Source organism: Zeugodacus cucurbitae, chromosome 6 (genome assembly GCF_028554725.1).
Source record: "Zeugodacus cucurbitae isolate PBARC_wt_2022May chromosome 6, idZeuCucr1.2, whole genome shotgun sequence".
Taxonomy (NCBI): domain Eukaryota; kingdom Metazoa; phylum Arthropoda; class Insecta; order Diptera; family Tephritidae; genus Zeugodacus; species Zeugodacus cucurbitae.
In genome coordinates this window covers 9,152,691-9,172,633 of record NC_071671.1, presented here as the reverse complement: position 1 = coordinate 9,172,633, position 19,943 = coordinate 9,152,691, and the positions used below count along the sequence as shown (strand labels likewise).

At 35.4% G+C, this 19,943-nt stretch overlaps 1 protein-coding gene across 9 annotated transcripts in view; it reads right to left on the bottom strand.

Moving 5' to 3' along the window:
* LOC105210995 (protein 4.1 homolog) overlaps positions 1-19,943 on the bottom strand; it is an 83,064-nt gene that overhangs the window by 21,309 nt on the left and 41,812 nt on the right. For 8 of the 9 annotated variants that reach the window (XM_054233973.1, XM_054233971.1, XM_054233972.1 and 5 more), the window contains one exon: positions 4,048-4,098. The exons of the other annotated variant lie outside the window; for it this stretch is intronic. The gene's annotated coding sequence lies outside the window, so the exon portion shown is untranslated. The remainder of the gene's footprint in view (positions 1-4,047; positions 4,099-19,943) is intronic. 9 annotated transcript variants of the gene reach the window in all.

Below are 19,943 nucleotides of genomic sequence, written 5' to 3'. Positions count from 1 at the left end.
GTGGTGAAAACGAGTGAAATCGGTTCAGGAATTACCTCAGTCCCCATATACTATTTATGATGATTTTCGTTATTCTATTGAACTTTATGCCGAATATATGGGTCGAATTGTGTTGTCTCTATAAAATTACATCAATAAATTGCGAGATTAAAAAATGTTCGGTTGTAACTTAGCCTTTCCTTACTTGTTTTTTTTTTCTTATTTTTCTTTCCATCGCTAAGCAATGAAGTTATATATGCACCTACTTGCGTTATAACAACCAATAGGTTTTCAGAAATATATATAAATTAGCAGAATACTCTATTTGTCGAAAAAAAATTAATTTCTAAAAGGAGAAGAAACTTTAAAAATATTTCCACAACATTATCGTCGTATGACTGAAAAGAAACAGAGGAAACCCCCCTACTTTATTACCGTTAGAAAAGTACATCGTTAATGTCGCTTTAATTTCATCTCTGTGCCGTCATTCGCCAAGTGACCGTCACTTAATTTCGTGGATTAACCATCTAGACAGCAGACAGTACTGAACGTCCACGAAGTCAGCTCGCGAGTCGCGACTCATTTTGCAAGGGTTACTTATTTGCTGTGCATATGCGTCACAATTGCATGTGAGTTCATATAAGAATAAAAAAAGGTTGTGCCATGACCTGAATGTGCGTGTGGTGCCATAAAGTCCCCAGCTTAAAAATCAGCGTCGCGTGTCTCCTCTGACTTTTTTGTATTTAAACAGTAGTATTTCCTTATGGCAATAGATATTTACCAACATGTGTACGTGGCATAAAAAATCAAGGCCCGCATTGTTTGAAAGTAATTCGTTTTTATTGTTTTCAAATTTAATTGGAGAGTCTACAATTTTAGCAGAGTTGCCACAACAATTGCATAGAGATGCATATGCTTGCATATGTACATTCGTAGCTTCTCCAACGAAGCCACTCCATCAACCCATTCGCCTGGGTTGGCGCCAGACGGCAATTTGACTGTCAATTTGCAAAATTTCCTGACCAAATAATTACATTTTCCGTTTCTATCGACACGACAATCGGGCAACGTTAAGTCAACGTATCCATAAACAGGATCTAACAGCACACTTTATAACTGTATGTGGAGCGAGCAACTTTGTTTTAGACAAATACAGTGCAGTTGTGTATGTGGTGTGGTGTGGCAGCAATGAGGTAATCATGCCACCCCAATTGAAAGCACAGTCATCACGTCACTCCAAGTCGTCATCGTCATCAGCCGTGTGCCAATTTCAAACTCGAGCATGAGTGTAAAATTGTTTTTACGATTTTCCGCGTCGTCTAATTTACGAGCTCCATTTAGTGGTGCGCATGCGTAGACCACGGTATACTCGCACACACAATTACTCACACTCTTGAGCGCCAACATGTTGTAACTGATTTGGCGCCATGGAAGTCGCCAATGTGGGGTTAAAGTCAGTAAAAAAAAACATTGAATCAGCAATTAAACACACATTCACACATAAATCAAGCGATTGAAACTTACATTTTTGTTATAAACATAGAAGTCATAACTCTTTCTCCCATTTTATTGCAGCCCATTTTATTTTCCCGTTCGTGCTGAATTTAGCGTAAACAATAGCAATTACATTGGATTACAACTTTGTTGTACTTCAAATTGTAATCAGAAGCTACTCAAATATTTATGCACGAAAGGGCTGAGTAGTTTGAGTACTTTCATATAGAACTATTATGCAGATATAATTATATTAATTTTATATTTTTAAGCAATCAAAATAATAGCGTGTGTTTAAATAATCTGAAGGATGAGAGGTGTCTGTCAGCCAATCGTACCACCATTCAACCGGAAGTCCTTCAGTTGAAACATAATGCATGGAAAGCTTTATGGAGAGAATCAGACGTATGCCAGACTGTAATTCCATTAGATTCCAAGCGCCTTGTCGACTAGTGAAGGTCTATCTGATCCATTAAGAGTACTTTTGGTACCACAAAGGACAAAGTTCATAACTGTCCAAGTGAGATCTTCTAGAAATACAGAGACCTGCCCTTCAAACTAAAACCAAACTTTATAGGGAGACTCCGACGTATTTCAGACTGAATTTCAAACAAAGATTACACTCTTCCTTGGGAACCCAACATGTATGTATGTACAAAAATTCGCTATCGTCTATAGAATGTTTAGATAACTAGTCCCTTTAAACTCTATTGTTATAAAAAAACATGAAGAACCATATAAAAATATAGCGCTACCCATCAAAACTGGTCATAACTCTCTAATCGAAAGGTAGTAAATTGTATGTTCTCTCATCGAATTCTGTTAAAGATTTCCAATGAGTTTTTAATTTGATTTGTAAATTATGCCCAGTTCAAGTAAAAATAAAAACTAGTTTATTACATACCGTAGAATCTCTCTAACTCGAAGCGCCATAATCCACAAAAAAAACTTCGAGTTAGAGAGACTTTTTGGCTCTTGACCTTTGTATCCCATGTCTTTATTACATGATTTATGAAATCAATAAGTGTAATATCACATTTTTGTTCGCCTCCGTATGAATATATGAACTCTTTTAAAATTCTGCCTCGATAGTAAAATTTTAATTTTTGTAATATGCTCTGGTCGAAAAGTTCGATTTTTGGAAGGAAATTTGAAATTTTACTTCTATTGTCAATTCAAGAGTTCGAGTTTGAAACTACTGCTGCATCGGGTAAATTTAATGGGAACGTCGCTCACTGCTCTAATATTTTCGGGAAAAAAATGAGCATGTATAAATTATATTTTAATAGTAGACCATTGATTCTCGAGAAATTGAATTTTTATTTAGGATTATAAGAACCGGTAGCGACTGGAATTCGAATCTAATTAATGTTCCGTTTACCTAAGGATTTGTAAAACTAACTAAACTTCACGTAAAGAAGGAAACCTTTTCTTTAAATAAAAAAATTTGTATTTTATTAATTTATTTAAAAAGTTTTGTATAAATCGCTTAATAAATTACGATTTCTAGTATAGGTTAGTTTAGGTTAGTCTGGTAAGCCAGAAAGCCATACATAAACCAATTGTGGTCATTTGTCATAAGACATGGAGTGCTGTCAGGTAGTCAATGAGAAGTAATCATTCTTTAGGATACCTGCACTTGAGCCGAATTTCAAAAGGTTATGTGGTTTTACTAATTATACCTCTTCCAGATTATCGTACCAAGAGGCCCTAAAGCCATTGCTTTTACAATGCAGAACAAGCACACAAGAGATGCTCCTGGCTCTGGTACCTTGGTCTTGATATTTCCTGTCAGTCCCATCTTGTAGGCGTGCGCCTCGGATTTCAGGATATTTTTCTATCAAGTGATATACCACCATAGCTTGATCTACGTTTGATTACGACTATGTTAATGGTATTTGCCGTAATGGGTGATCCCAATATTTCCAAATAATATATTAGTTATGATATTACTAATATCGGATATTAGCTATTAGGTCTACAACTATGCTTCCGCGGTTTTTTTTTTTAAGATTTTTTTTGTATAAAAACGGTTACAAATGTCGATGAGCCTCAGCCGCACTTTTCTGGGAATTAAAAAATAAAAGCAAAATTTCCCGCAAATGTCGAGAATTCGGCTCAAAAAGTGACATTTTCAGTTGAGAATAAGTTTGGGATGCAAACAGATCTCCACAAATGTTGAGGTTAATGTTGACACAAATGTCCAAGATCGATATAAAAAAATCGATTTAATCGACCCTAGAGACATCTATTGGAAAACGGCGAAAGCAAAGTTGTAGTCCTAATACATATGTCGAGATTCAAATGAAAAATCTTTCTGAATATAAAAATTTACAATCAAAAACAACAGCATCTCTTAAAAAACAACAATTTGAATCTAAAATCTAAAAACAACAAATATGCCATTAATTAATTAACACTTGTCGATTTGGCATGGCATTGCGTGGCAAGGTGTAGGTCACGTTCAATTTAGTAAAGGATATATTTGTTGTAATAATTAACATAAATACTAAGTAAATGTCATGGATTGTCATTTTATTTGATTAAAAAATTAGTTTGATTTTAATTACTCACTCGTTAAAGTAATGTGGTTTTTGTTGTAGACAAAGTCTGAGTATGCGTCAACTGCAAAAGAACAAAGAAGACACTTGTAGGAGGCAATAAAAAATAATATTGAGTGTTGATTAGTACATATTAATATACATATATAAGACATGAGACATAAAAAGTAGAAAATTAAAAGAAGACAAGGTTCTAATAAAATATATTCAATAACTTGAAACTAAAATAGAAAATCGAAATCAAAAGTCGCATAAATACACGTTTCGACAGAAATATATTATTTTTATAGAACTGTTGTCTTGTAGATAGCTTAATAATGAAAAAGTGTATAATTTTTCGTACGAGCGCAGGTTCACGTTGCCGACGTTCTTGAAGTTAAGCCGGTTTCTACAGCCACCTACCAAGCTGATGGTGACGTGTTGTCGCTATATGATGTCATAAGCGCTTATTATTTACATAAAACTGCTTTTTAGTGATACTAATGATATACTGTATAAAAGTTGCTAGTCTTTTCTAAATTAAACTTTTCTATCTTACCCACAGCACGAACTGAGCTGAATATAAGATTTGCATAATGATGCAATAATGAAATATATAATTTATTTATTTTATCTTTAACAGTATTTATATTGTAAATATGTAGGTTAACAAATAAAATAATAAAAAAGCGCGAGTTTTATCAAATTTTATAAAAACAAATATTTTGCTGCTGTATTTCTAAGAATATAATATATATATATATATTTATATTAAGCTCGAACGTCGATTTATCAAAGACTTGAATGCTTAGTGTCAGAAAGTGAGTTTAATTGACTAAATTCGCGGATGACATAAGCGTGCAACAACAAAAACAGTCGGCACTCAACGGCATAAACAAACCGGCAAAGTGAACATACATTTATGAATATACATATGTATTTATTAAAATTAACAAAACAAAAAAACAAAACAGAAACAGATAAAAATAAAAATAAAATAAAGTAAACAAATATGTATGTACATATGTGTGTATGTATGTATTTAGATATGCATATAAATTTTGTTTCCGAAGCTGGGCTGAGCTGCTCACAATCTAAACGAAAATATATTTTATGACGAGTGAAAATCAACGAAAGTGAATTTCGTGACTTTTCGCATTATTTACAGACGATTTGAGAACATAATTAATGAAAGGTAGACTAAAAAACGTTTTACTTGATTACCAGTTAGTGAAAATTACCGTCATCATAAATATGAGTAATCGGCGCTTATGATTAGCTAATTACATATAATTTCGTAAGTAAAAAGTTTGATTTCCAGTTACATTAGTTCTAAAACTTTTGATATTTTCTATTTTTAGTTTTATGTAGAAATTCAAGGGTATTGACTAGCTACTCATATACTCATACTACGGCATGACGTACTACTGATAGAGTTTCTGATAAGAGCCGTCAGGTGTTCGTTCGTACCGTTTGGCAGTTCATTCAAGCAGTCTTAATATGTTTGCTATAAAGACACTCATATATATATATATGTACATTTATTTACATTTCATATATGTATATATGTATTCTTATTCTTAGCATTTATTATTATAAACAAATATTTTATTTATATAAAACAAATTGAAGAGTGTCAAAATTTACTAATTTTTATGACAAACAGCTTGGAATATTATGCACTCATTTGTATATATTTAAAAAAAAATTGTTTTTGTTTATTTTTTTAATGTAAATTTTTTTAATATAAATATTTTTTTTTAATAAACTTTTTTTTATTTTTTTTTATCATACATTTTTTTTTATTTTTTTAACATATTTTTTTTAATTTTTTTTATCATTTTTTTAATTTTTTTTTTATCATTTTTTTAAATATATTTTTTAACAAATAATATTTTTAAAAATATCAAATTTTGAAATATTTAAACCAATGTTATACAATTTTCTGTATATTTTAGAAATGTTTGAATGATTAAACTTCTTTTAATTGTTCTTCATTCGCAAGTCAATTATTAATTTTTTTATATCGTATGACATCATGCTTTTCTTTATCACCTTGCTTGGTACATATGTTTGCAAGCACATTCATAAAAATACAAGTGTAACATAATCCAGCGATAAGAACAGCATAATTAAAAAAATGTGCATACGAATAAATATATTCTTCAACAAATTATTTAAACAGAAATTTATAGATTTATTCAAACAATGATTTTTTTTTTTCTAATTCTCATTCAAGAATCTTAAAGAAAAATTTACAGGCTTCGCGAATTATACTATAAATAATTTTATGCGGTGACAGGTGTCAAAAAAAAGTTTTCTTAAGAACCAAACCGAATCACCAATTGAATAATTGTTGAGGTCAGTGACATAAGTTGATAGTTGTTTTTACATCAAGACTCAGTGCTTATTGAAATCTTTGTCTAAGTATAACAATATTATAGAATCAGGAAGCCAATTATATTATAATTAAAATATAATAATATATCTAAATACAGTGGAACTTCCATAACTCGAACCTTCTATAAGTCGAAGATCTCCATAACTCGAACACTTGAATTGGCAATAGCCTTTAGAAGCCAAATTTCCTTCCCTAACTCGAATGTCTATAACTTGAAGTTCTCCATAACTCGAACTCTTGAATTGGCAATAGAAGTCAAATTTCATACAAATTTCCTTCCATAAATCGAACTTTTCCACCAGGACATTATACAAAATTTAAAATTTTACTATCAGGGAACAATTTTAAAAGAGTCTTTCTATATCGTGTGGGGCAAACAAAGAATATGATTTTATACTTATATATTTCCTAAATCGTGTAACAAAGGCATGAGATATAGACGTCAAGAGCCAAACAATAGCAAACTGCAACAAACAAAATTACAAAATATATGTTTTAATGTATTTAAATACAACTTGTTGCGAAGTAAATAACTAAAGCTGTGTATAAATCTATATTTTACATAATTTTGGAAAATGTATTTTTTAATGAACATTTCTATAACTCGAAGTCTCTCTAACTCGAATTTTGCGTATTATGGTGATTCGAGTTAGAGAAGTTCCACTGTATAACATTCATTAAATTTGGAAAACATCAGAGAATCGCATTTGAGTTCAAGTTGAAAGCTATAGAATCCTTAAGGTGGGAAACAACTTTACTGACATAAAAAATAACACTTTTTGTTGAAAACGTCATTAATTTAATATAGTAGTATAGGTATAAAATTCTTAAAAAAACAATTTGTCTAAGATATTTTTTTTTTCGAAAGCAAGACAAGCGTTATAACCTTTTCGCACAGGAAATAATTTAACAATTAACCGGCCTTTGCTCGATTAAAGCTCTGATTTGGATCGATTTACTATACAAAATAAAAATTTTATTTTACTATGTTAATTTCAAATATCGAATACAAATTGAGTTGAAACTGAAATGCAACTCTGCTACGCTTGTCCATTCTTTAAATTTGGCTGTGTTTATTGATAAAGTAGCAAACAACTGTTGAAATTTACTTTTTTCTTATGAACAGCAAAACAAGTTTATAACAACTGATTGTAAATCGAGTGGTTGTACGAATGGCAAAATCTGGTTTCTCAATTATAAGCTTAATGTATTCAATTAATTTGGCTGTGCGAAAAGTAAAATTTCATTAAATTTGTTATTTATGTATACATAAAATCACAGTGAAGATGTATTATTCAAATTTTTTGTATATTTTTATTGTTTTCTGATAAGATACCTCCACTTTTTAAATATTTTATTACATTAGCAAGACGTCTTTATAACAAATTAAATATAAAACAAGAAAAAACGTTAACTTCGGCTGTACCGAAGCTAATATACCCTTCACAGGTGCATTTCTTTTAGTAACTATGTGTTTAAGCAAATCTAAAGACGTAAGAAAAAGTAAGTAAAAAAAGAAAACATTTTACTAATTCTTTTTAGCCGAGTTGTTTGCTAGAAACATTAAGGTTATATAGTTAACCGATCTGAACAATTTCTTCGGAGATTATATTAATACCTTAAGCAGTAATCCATGTCAAATTTCGAGGAGATACCACGTCAAATGCGAAAATTTTCCATACAAGCCATTGATTCCGATCGTTTGGTTTGTATGGCAGCTATATGCTATAGTGAACCGATCTGAACAATTTTTTCGGAGATTAAATTATTTCTATGAGCAATAACTCACACCAAATTTCGTGAAGATATGTAGTAAAATGCGGAAGTTTTCCATACAAGCCCTTGATTCCGATCGTTCAGTTTGTATGGCAGCTATATGATATAGTGGTCCGATATCGGCAGTTCCGACAAATGAACAGCTTCTTGAAGAGAAAATAACATCTGCAAAATTTCAAAACAATATCTTAAAAACTGAAGGACTAGTTTGTATACGGACGGACAGACAGACGGACATGGCTAAATCGACTCAGTTCAACATACTGATCATTTATATATATATATACTTTATAGGGTCTCCGACGCTTCCTTCTGGGTGTTACAAACTTCGTGACAAACTTAATATACCCTGTTCAGGGTATAATAAAATAACACAACTTCGTCACTTCAAAAAAATATGCCAACTTACTGCTACTTCTACTAAGGCACTATAGTTGTAGTTGTCTATTAGGCCCACCATTGGCATCTTTCCATAATTGCTATCAATTAATGGACACAGACAGCCAGTGAAAAACAACATTGGCAAAGTTATGCATCGATATGTACGAGTACATGGCGAACGAAAGAAAGCTAATATATACAAGACAATACATATTTGTTCAAGAAAAGTATCTACGTCGGTACATATTATAAAGATGTATGTATTTGCCATATTGATTGTTGGCACTAATTGTTTTAGTATTAAGAGATATTTTTGCTTTTAGCAGAAGTAGTTTTGCTAAGTGGAATATTATATACAAGTTTTTAATTTGAATTAATTTTTTTTCTCTTAGGAAACTCGAAGTCCTTTCCGAATCATACCAAAAATTGTTGAGTCAATTTATAAATATTTTGTTAGCAGCGATGAATAGGTGACTTTATAAAGCACTTTTGCTGCGATCTCACGATCTTCAAGAAATGTTTTATTCCACATTATTATTATTATTATTATTTCTTTATCGATAGGGTATGTATGGCTTCACTTTTCTATCATTCATAACAATTATTTTTTATTATTTTTAAGTAAATTAAATCAAATGTTTCCCCCCAAAGTACAATCGGTATGCAGTGTTCTCGTTAAGCCCGCAGAAAAACTCTCCAGACTGCAGCCACAGCCACGGCCACACCTTAAAATTGCAATTGCGATCAATTAGGTTCAAGAAAATTAATGAAAAATGTTGCCATAAATGCCCATTTGTGCGCTGTTTGTTGCAACAAGCCATCACTTAAGTAGACATATGTATATGTAGGCCCATAGATACAAATGTACATAGAAATGTATACAAGTTATAAGACTTTTCCTGTTTTCAACGCAACATCCAATGATTAATGACCGACAATTTAACGTTTGGTGTAAATTGATTGGTGAAAGTTTTACAGCAACCACTTTACAATCCCTGACACCGCTTGCACGTTTGTACATATTATAAATAGATATACATACATATATACATTGATTCATATATGTACATATATACACGTACTCTTATATCAAAGTAGCCGGTCAAAATACTAGTTTACAACTAAGGTTTTCAAACTGAAAATGAGCTAATGTGAAAGGAAACAGACTTATATCAATTATTAACACCAGAATATGTAAATTCAGCTAAGTATTATTTTTTTCTTAGTAAATAACATGTTTTTATACTCTCGCAACAAAAGTCGCTAAGAGAGTATTATAGTTTTGTTCACAAAACGGATGTTTGGAAGTCATACGACTCATCAACTACACAATCATATGATACACTTGTGGAAAAATTGTTGAAATCAGACCATAAATTTTCAAGGTCCCGGATATCGAAAATTAAGAACTCAGTGGCTAAGGGTATTTTTTCACGGAAAATTTCGGTAAATGTCTCAGATATTTTAATGTAATTCATAGGAATTTTTTTCTTTTTATAGTCTATCCCTGTACCAAAAATTATTAAACTCGGGTCATAACTTCCCCTCGTTCCCACATACGTAATTATAGGTTTTTCAAAAATACGATGGGCTTTATTCCGCATATATGGATTAATATGTGAGATTTCTTAGCAAATTTAAGTGATTGTATAGTCTTGGTGGGAAAAATTAGTCAAATTGGTTCTGGAATTACCTCAGCCCTTATATAATATATGATGACATTCGTTATTCTATTGGACTTTATACCGAATATATGGGTCAAATTGCGTTATCCTAAAGGGGAGCTTGCTTACGAGGCTTCAAAAAATCGATTTTTTTTTAGAGCAATTGGCCAAAAACCAATTTTTTGAAGAGTCCGAAGGACAGTTATATGGAGCAGGAATCGCTGATTAGCATATTAAGAGGGTAAGTTCAAGAAATTTACGGTTTTTTGTGAACGAAAACTTTGACACGCGATTTCTCGGATTTCCATTTTTATGATTTTTTGAAATTGGCGGGCAAGATAGGAAAAAAAGTATCGTAACAAATCAAAATACGTTGTATTTGAAATTAAATCTAGGTGAACCTAAAATACCTTAAGAAAGTTAACATTAATCCGGTTTTTAAACGATTTAAAGTACATTTTTATAGTCTCGCAACAAATGTTGCTAAAGAGAGTATTATAGTTTTGTTCACATAACGGTTGTTTGTAACACCCAAAACTAAACGAGTTAGATATAGGGTTATATATACCAAAGTGATCAGGGTGAAGAGTGGAGTTCAAATCCGAATGTCTGTCTGTCCGTCCGTCCGTCCGTCTGTGCAAGCTGTAACTTGAGTAAAAATTAAGATATCTTGATGAAACTTGGCACCATAGGAAGGTTGCTTTCGAAAATGAGCAAAATCGGACCACTGCCACGCCCACAAAATGGCGAAAACCGAAAACACATAAAAAGCCATAACTAAGCCATAAATAAAGCTATGGAAATAAAATTTGGTATGAAGGATCGCACTATGAAGGGGCATATTTGGATGTAATTTTTTTGGGGAAGTGGGCGTGGTCCCGCCCCCTACTAAGTTTTTTGTACATATCTCGCAAACCAATAGAGCTATATAAACCAAACTTTCGTCAGTCGTTTTTTTTTAGCCACTTCCTAATACAGTCCAAAAATGAAAGAAATCGGATCATAACCACGCCCACCTCCCATACAAAAGTTAAGTTGAAAATTACTAAAAGTGGGTTAACTCACTAACGAAAAACGTCAGAAACACTAAATTTCACAGAAGAAATGGCAGATGAAAGCTGCACTCAGATTTTTTTACAAAATGGAAAATGGGCGTGGCGTCGCCCACTTATGGGTCAAAAACCATATCTCAGGAACTACTCGACCGATTTCAATGAAACTTGGTTTGTAATAGTTTCCTTACATCCCACTGATATGTTGTGAAAATAGGCCAAATCGCTTCACAACCACGCCTACTTCCTATATACCAGAACTTTGAAGACAATCTGAATCGTTTACTTTACAATATATAAAGTAAGTACAACTGAAGATATCGATGCAGAACTTTGCACAAATACTATGTTTATAGTGTGGCAGCCCCATTCTAAAAATCGCCGAAATCGGACCATAGGTTTTTAAGGCCCCATATATCGAACACGAGGACCTCGGTGCTTCTAACCTAATATTATGGTTTCCAACTTTCAATGGACTTTATACAATATATATGACGAATATGTGGGTCAAATTGTGTATTATATAATATAAATAAAGTTATATATATAAATTGCGAGGGTATAAAATGTTCGGTTACACCCGAACTTAGCCCTTCCTTACTTGTTTTTAAATGCATTTTTTTTAATCTGCGAAAAATTGTTTGAATTTTCTTGATTCACCCAGGAATTACACTATTGAAAATTAAAAATGTCTTTTGTTTTTTTGTTTCAGAACACAACCACCACACAAAAATTGCACACTCGAGGCGCCTCCATTTTCTTCTTCAAACATGAAGAATATCTAATATATAAGAATAAATCCTAAAAGTTTCATTTCAATCAGACATTTCTTTCCTTTCCAAAAAAATCCTTGAAAATATAGATTTTTTGAAGCCTCTAAAACAGACTTCCCTCTTATTAAAATTTCATCAATAAATTGCGAGAGTATAAAATGTTGAGTTCCACCCGAACTTAGCCTTTTCTTACTCGTTTGATTTTGAGCTATTATAAGGTCTGTTCCATAGAAACCTAGTGATAAGTCTACTAGACGGTTGATATTAAGGATCGAGCTTCTCTACTATTCTCTAATACTAGTAATCTCCGTGAAGGTTTTTACAAAAAGTAAAGTTCGGAGGACGTTTAAAAAATTTTAGAACCCTGGGAATGGAAAGCTGCTTTAAATAATAATGTCCTTAAATCGTTAATTCTGCTTTAGTTAATCATTCACAATTCTAAGAAAAATCTATTTCAAACATCGCTCAAAAAATTAAAGTTAATATTTCAATAGTTCCTCGTTGAACAATTAGATCACCCGACCGGTGAAGAAAAAAGACACCAGAAGTTAAGTAGATACATACAAATAATCCCATAGGACAAACCAATTTCAGTTTATATTTTCTGAAAGCACATTCGAAGCACGAGGCTCCAGATCCAGAATCTTTGTCTGTCTCGTTAATAATAATTTATTTATTTCTGTTCTTGTATTAGGCACATGAAATTATGTTTGATTTTTTTTTTTTTTTTGATTTTTCAAAGAATCAGCTACAATTTAGATCTAGAATTCAGCGATACGCACATACTTGTTGTAAATGCGTGTGTTCACATAAATATATAAGTTAATATTTGAATTGTTTAAAATTCATTCGAATATCCCATTCAAATACTATGTTTTTGAGGCCAATGCTGTAAGAGTCTACATCTGTTGTGTGTGCTGACAGCGTGCGCCGCTTCAAATGAATGTTTGCGAATTTGATGACGTCATCGCCAACATTTACTCTTCATAATGAAGCGAAAACAAAGCAGCAAGAACAAAGATCGAATAAAACGATAGAAGATCAACAAATTTATATTAAAGCATGTTTGTTGGTTGATGTGCCAATGTATATGTGCCAACGGGTGTGGTTCCAACATTTTAAAAAACAACAATAACAACAAATACGCAACAAAATGGCATTGTGCGTTAAAATTAGATAGCATAACACAAGTTGGAGCAAAACAACAAAAACAAAACTAAATTAAGCAACGAAAACTGGAAATGGCATAAATATGTAAAACTGTAAAAATGGGTAAAATGGCATCATCTGACCCTTCTAACGCTGACAGCCAAAAAAATAAAATAGTTTAAGAGTTTGTTGGTGACCTCCGCCGTTGCTCGTGTGTCGAGCAAATTAAACATTCACTTTTGGTTGGTCACTGGCCAATGCAACAACAACAAAAACAACGAAGTATTATCTACTACAGAAATAACGGGTGATTTTTTTGAGGTTAGGATTTTCATGCATTAGTATTTGACAGATCACGTGGGATTTCAGACATGGTGTCAAAGAGAAAGATGCTCAGTATGCTTTGACATTTCATCATGAATAGACTTACTAACGAGCAACGCTTGCAAATCATTGAATTTTATTACCAAAATCAGTGTTCGGTTCGAAATGTGAAATCCGCTTTTTTATCGACAAATTTTGTTCAGCGATGAGGCTCATTTCTGGTTGAATGGCTACGTAAATAAGCAAAATTGCCGCATTTGGGGTGAAGAGCAACCAGAAGCCGTTCAAGAACTGCCCATGCATCCCGAAAAATGCACTGTTTGGTGTGGTTTGTACGCTGGTGGAATCATTGGACCGTATTTTTTCAAAGATGCTGTTGGACGCAACGTTACGGTGAATGGCGATCGCTATCGTTCGATGCTAACAAACTTTTTGTTGCCAAAAATGGAAGAACTGAACTTGGTTGACATGTGGTTTCAACAAGATGGCGCTACATGCCACACAGCTCGCGATTCTATGACCATTTTGAGGGAAAACTTCGGAGAACAATTCATCTCAAGAAATGGACCCGTAAGTTGGCCACCAAGATCATGCGATTTAACGCCTTTAGACTATTTTTTGTGGGGCTACGTCAAGTCTAAAGTCTACAGAAATAAGCCAGCAACTATTCCAGCTTTGGAAGACAACATTTCCGAAGAAATTCGGGCTATTCCGGCCGAAATGCTCGAAAAAGTTGCCCAAAATTGGACTTTCCGAATGGACCACCTAAGACGCAGCCGCGGTCAACATTTAAATGAAATTATCTTCAAAAAGTAAATGTCATGAACCAATCTAACGTTTCAAATAAAGAACCGATAAGATTTTGCAAATTTTATGCGTTTTTTTTTTTTAAAAAGTTATCAAGCTCTTAAAAAATCACCCTTTACAACAATGAGAATGAGAAAATTCATCTGATTTGAATTTCGACATCTTTGTATTTAATAAAATATAAAAATTAGTTTTTCAGTTTGTTATATTCTCGCAACAAAAGTTGCTAAGAGAGTATTATAGTTTTGTTCACATAACGGTTGTTTGTAAGTCATAAAACTAAACGAGTTAGATATAGGGTCATGTATATCAAAACAAGTAAGGAAAGGCTAAGTTCTGGTGCAACCGAACATTTTATACTCTCGCAATTTATTTAGAGATTTACCTATATTTTCGGTGAAAAATTACCCTTAGGCACTGAGTTCTTCATGTTTGATATCAGGGGCCTTGAAAAGTCATGGTTCGATTTTGACAATTTTTCCACAAGTGATGTCACAGCTCAAATACAGTATTTGTGTAAAGTTTTATTTCGGTTCCTTATGTATACATTATGAAGTGAAAGAATCAGAAGGATTTAAAATTGAGTTATATGGGAAGTAGGCGCAGTTGTGAACCGATTTCATCCATTTTGCATATGTGTCATCAGGGTGCCAAGAAAATATTATATACCGAATTTCATTCGAATCTGTCGAGTAGTTCCTGAGATATGATTTTTGATTCATAAGTGGGCGATGTCACGCCCATTTTATATTTTGTAAAAAAATCTGAGTGCAGCTTCTATCTGCCATTTTTTATGTGAACTTAGGGGGGCGGGGCCACGCCCACTTCCCCAAAAAAATTACATCCAAATATGCCCCTTCATAGTGCGATCCTTCATACCAAATTTTATTTCCATAGCTTTATTTATGGCTTAGTTATGGCACTTTAAGTGTTTTCGGTTTTCGCCATTTTGTGGGCGTGGCAGTGGTCCGATTGCTCATTTTCGAAAGCAATCTTCCTATGGTGCCTAGAAATAAGTGTGCCAAGTTTCATCAAGATATCTTAATTTTTACTCAAGTTACAGCTTGCACAGACGGACGGACGGACAGACAGACATTCCGGATTTGAACTCCACTCTTCACCCTGATCACTTTGGTGTATATAACCCTATATCTAACTCGTTTAGTTTTAGGACTTACAAACAACCGTTATGTGGACAAAACTATAATACTCTCTTTAGCAACTTTTGTTGCGAGAGTATAAAAATTCAGGGTTTCACATATTTCCACAGGTGAGAGATTTACAACAATTTTACAACAAATGCGGAATTCTTAAATTAAATAAGAACAATTCGAAAAATGACAAAATAAAATGTCTTTCTTTCTTAAATGCGTTCTTTTTTAATCCGAGAGGCTCGAGAGTGAAAAGCGGCCGACTCTTCTCTACGGGAAAAATCCGAATGACATGAATATCTACGGTAGCGTACGGTAGAAGCGGTAATGACATTAAAAACTTCATTTACATTAAAAACTCATAAGATAGGTCGCATCGGCTCTCTCCGTCTACAGGTTGACGTCGTTCACTGTTTGAACTATAAATTTGGCTACGGTTAAAACACACTGGACTAGATAGGTCGGAGTACAGCCTTTCTGCGCCAATCTTATTGTAAGACCATTGCAAGACCTTTATATTTTTGCTAAAACGTTTCATATCTACGTTCAAACCATTTTGTACTCCCAAAGAAACTATTTATTTCCGTTGTGCTTTTTGTGGACAACCATTCAATTGTGTCGGATGGATTCCAAGTGCCTTCCAAATATGTCTGCTGATGTGTGAAGGGCCGGACCTTCACAAAGAAGTGAAATACCTTCCCTTGTACCCTTCTAGTTTGCAGGAACGACATTAGTCGTTATAGGGGAGACCCATTTTCAACGCATGTTCTCCAAATGGCCAATGCACCGTTATGATGGCTGTAAATATATATAGAAAGCTATGGATCTATTTATTAAATCCTTAGTTCTTATCTTGTCATACCCAGACCATATTTGCTTTGTTATTTTACATTTGTTTATAGACACCCATCTGTTTTGAGCAATGTGTTCAAAATATGTTTAAAGCTCTCTCGTGATAGTTCCTGTTGGGCAAAATATTGCCTCCTTCTAGAATTCATCTAGAGAGGTTGCAGAGAGTATCAACTCGTCTGTTGTTTCGTTTTCGAAAATTTTTCTATGGCCAGGATCTCAGATTATGGACATTTTCTTTTAATGAGCTCAAAGCTTTCCTGCAGTTGTAGACTACGCAGGAATTCAATTTTTTGTAATTCCAATTATTTTATCAAAAGTCTCTGTTATACATTGTACATTAGGCTGAGGTCCCACCAAAAATTTCCGAGATTAATCGAGAACATTGAATTAAAATGTCTAAAATACGAAACAGACTCTTTGACATTCTAGCAACATAAAAGATCTGGATTCGAATGCTTTTTTGAATATTTTTACTATTATTTTGAGCTCGCACGGCAACCATTTTGTACTGAACTTTCACATAACCAATGGGGGATGGGGTCATATGTAGAAGTTCACGCAAGTGAGGAAAGTTTCTGATTGCCATTCACTTGGGAGTGGCCAGGAACGATTCTTTTGCATATGACTCAAGCAGCTCACGACTTCCGGTTTTAGACCAAGTATCCCCTGGGTAGCTAACAGACATCCGTTTGGAGGCGAGCTAAAGTGAGAAGGCGAAGCCCGCTTGTGCGGTTGTGCGTAGGGCTTGGGACCCACCACATAAAAAAATCTCCCCAATGAAAACAAACACCGAGCCTCGGATGAGAAACCCCCCTTTTGATGACGACCCCTGCAAACGTACTAAGGATCATGATTTGAGGGCATGCACCTGGAATGTCCGGACTCTTAATTGGGAAGGTGCCTCTGCCCAGCTGGTTGATGTCCTCATACAACTAAAGGCTGACATCACCGCCGTCCAAGAAGTGCGATGGACGGGACAAGGACGGAAGAAGGTGGGTCCTTGTGACATCTACTACAGCGGCCATATAAAGGAGCGCAAATTCGGTGTTGGATTTGTGGTGGGAGAGAGACTACGTCGCCGAGTCCTGGCATTCACCCCGGTGGATGAACGTCTTGCCATAATCCGCATCAAAGCGAGGTTCTTCAACATATCGCTGATTTGCGCCCACGCCCCAACGGAAGAGAAGGACGATGTGACCAAAGATGCTTTCTATGAGCGCCTAGAACGCACCTATGAGCGCTGCCCCCGCCACGATGTCAAAATCGTGCTTGGCGATTTTAACGCCAGGGTGGGTAAAGAAGGTGTCTTTGGCACAACAGTCGGAAAATTCAGCCTCCATGACGAAACATCGCCAAACGGCCTGAGGCTGATCGACTTCGCTGGGGCCCGAAATATGGTTGTCTGTAGTACCAGATTCCAGCATAAAAAAATTCATCAAGCAACGTGGCTGTCCCCTGATCGAAACACGCGCAATCAAATCGATCACGTTGTGATAGACGGAAGACATGTCTCCAGTGTTTTAGACGTGCGTACGCTCCGAGGACCAAACATTGACTCGGACCATTATCTAGTAGCAGCAAAGATACGCACTCGCCTCTGTGCAGCAAAGAACGCCCGTCAACAAACACAAGGAAGGTTCGACGTCGAAAAGCTGCAATCACAACCGACAGCCGAACGATTTTCTACTCGACTTGCACTCCTGCTCTCTGAGAGCACTCATCAGCATCTCGATATAAGGGAGCTGTGGAACGGCATCTCAAACTCATTGCATACCGCTGCAGCCGAAACAATTGGTCTCCGGCAACGCCAAAAAACCAGTTGGTACGATGAGAATTGTCGTTCCGCAGTGGAGAGAAAACAGACTGTCTACCTCGCAACGTTGCGATCGACCACAACACGTGCGGGGTGGGATAGATATCGAGAACTGAAGAGGGAAGCGAGACGCATTTGCAGACGTAAAAAGAAAGAGGCCGAAATGCGTGAGTATGAAAAGCTTGAAAAGCTGGCCGACATGGGTAATGCTCGAAAATTTTATGAAAAGATGAGGCGATTAACAGAAGGTTTCAAGACCGGAGCATTATCATGTAGGGACCGAGAAGGTAATCTGGTAACGGATGTCCAGAGCACACTGGGATTATGGAGGGAACACTTCTCCGACCTGCTCAATGGCAGTGAAAGTACAACACCAGGAGATGGCGAACCCGATTCCCCAATCGATGACGATGGAATAGATGTTCCATTACCCGACCATGAAGAAATTCGAATAGCAATTGCCCGCTTGAAGAACAACAAAGCGGCGGGGGCCGATGGATTACCGGCCGAGCTATTCAAATACGGCGGCGAAGAACTGATAAGGTGCATGCATCAGCTTCTTTGTAGAATATGGTCGGAAGAAAGCATGCCTGACGATTGGAATCTTAGTGTGCTCTGCCCAATCCATAAGAAGGGAGACCCCACAATCTGCGCCAACTACCGTGGTATAAGTCTCCTCAATATCGCATATAAGGTTTTGTCGAGCGTATTGTGTGAAAGACTAAAGCCCACCGTCAACGAACTGATTGGACCTTATCAGTGTGGCTTTAGACCTGGAAAATCCACAATGGACCAGATATTCACCATGCGCCAAATCTTGGAAAAGACCCGAGAGAGAAGAATCGATACTCACCATCTTTTTATCGATTTTAAAGCTGCCTTCGATAGCACGAAAAGGAGCTGCCTTTATGCCGCGATGTCTGAATTTGGTATCCCTGCAAAACTAATACGGCTATGTAAGCTGACGTTGAGCAACACCAAAAGCTCCGTCAGGATCGGGAAGGACCTCTCCGAGCCGTTCGATACCAAACGAGGCTTCAGACAGGGTGACTCACTATCGTGCGACTTCTTCAATCTATTGCTGGAAAAAATAATACGGGCTGCAGAACTAAATAGAGAGGGTACAATCTTCTACAAGAGTGTACAGCTCCTGGCGTATGCCGATGATATTGATATCATCGGAAGCAACAACCGCGCCGTTTGTTCTGCGTTTTCCAGACTAGATAAAGAAGCGAAGCGTATGGGTCTGGTGGTGAATGAGGACAAGACGAAATATCTCCTGTCATCAAACAAACAGTCAGCGCACTCGCGTCTTGGCTCCCACGTCACTGTTGACAGTCATAACTTTGAAGTTGTAGATAATTTCGTTTATCTGGGAACCAGCATTAACAACACCAACAATGTCAGCCTTGAAATTCAACGCAGAATCACTCTTGCCAACAGGTGCTACTTTGGACTGAGTAGGCAATTGAAAAGTAAAGTCCTCTCTCGACGAACCAAAATCAAACTCTATAAGTCGCTCATTATTCCCGTCCTGATGTATGGCGCTGAAGCGTGGACGATGACAACATCCGATGAGACGACTCTTGGGGTTTTCGAGAGAAAGGTTTTGCGCAAGATTTATGGTCCTCTAAACATTGGCAACGGCGAATACCGCAGACGATGGAACGATGAGCTGTACGATTTATACGACGACATTGACATAGTTCAGCGAATAAAAAGACAGCGGCTACGCTGGCTAGGTCATGTTGTACGGATGGAAGAAAACAATCCAGCTCTGAAAGTAT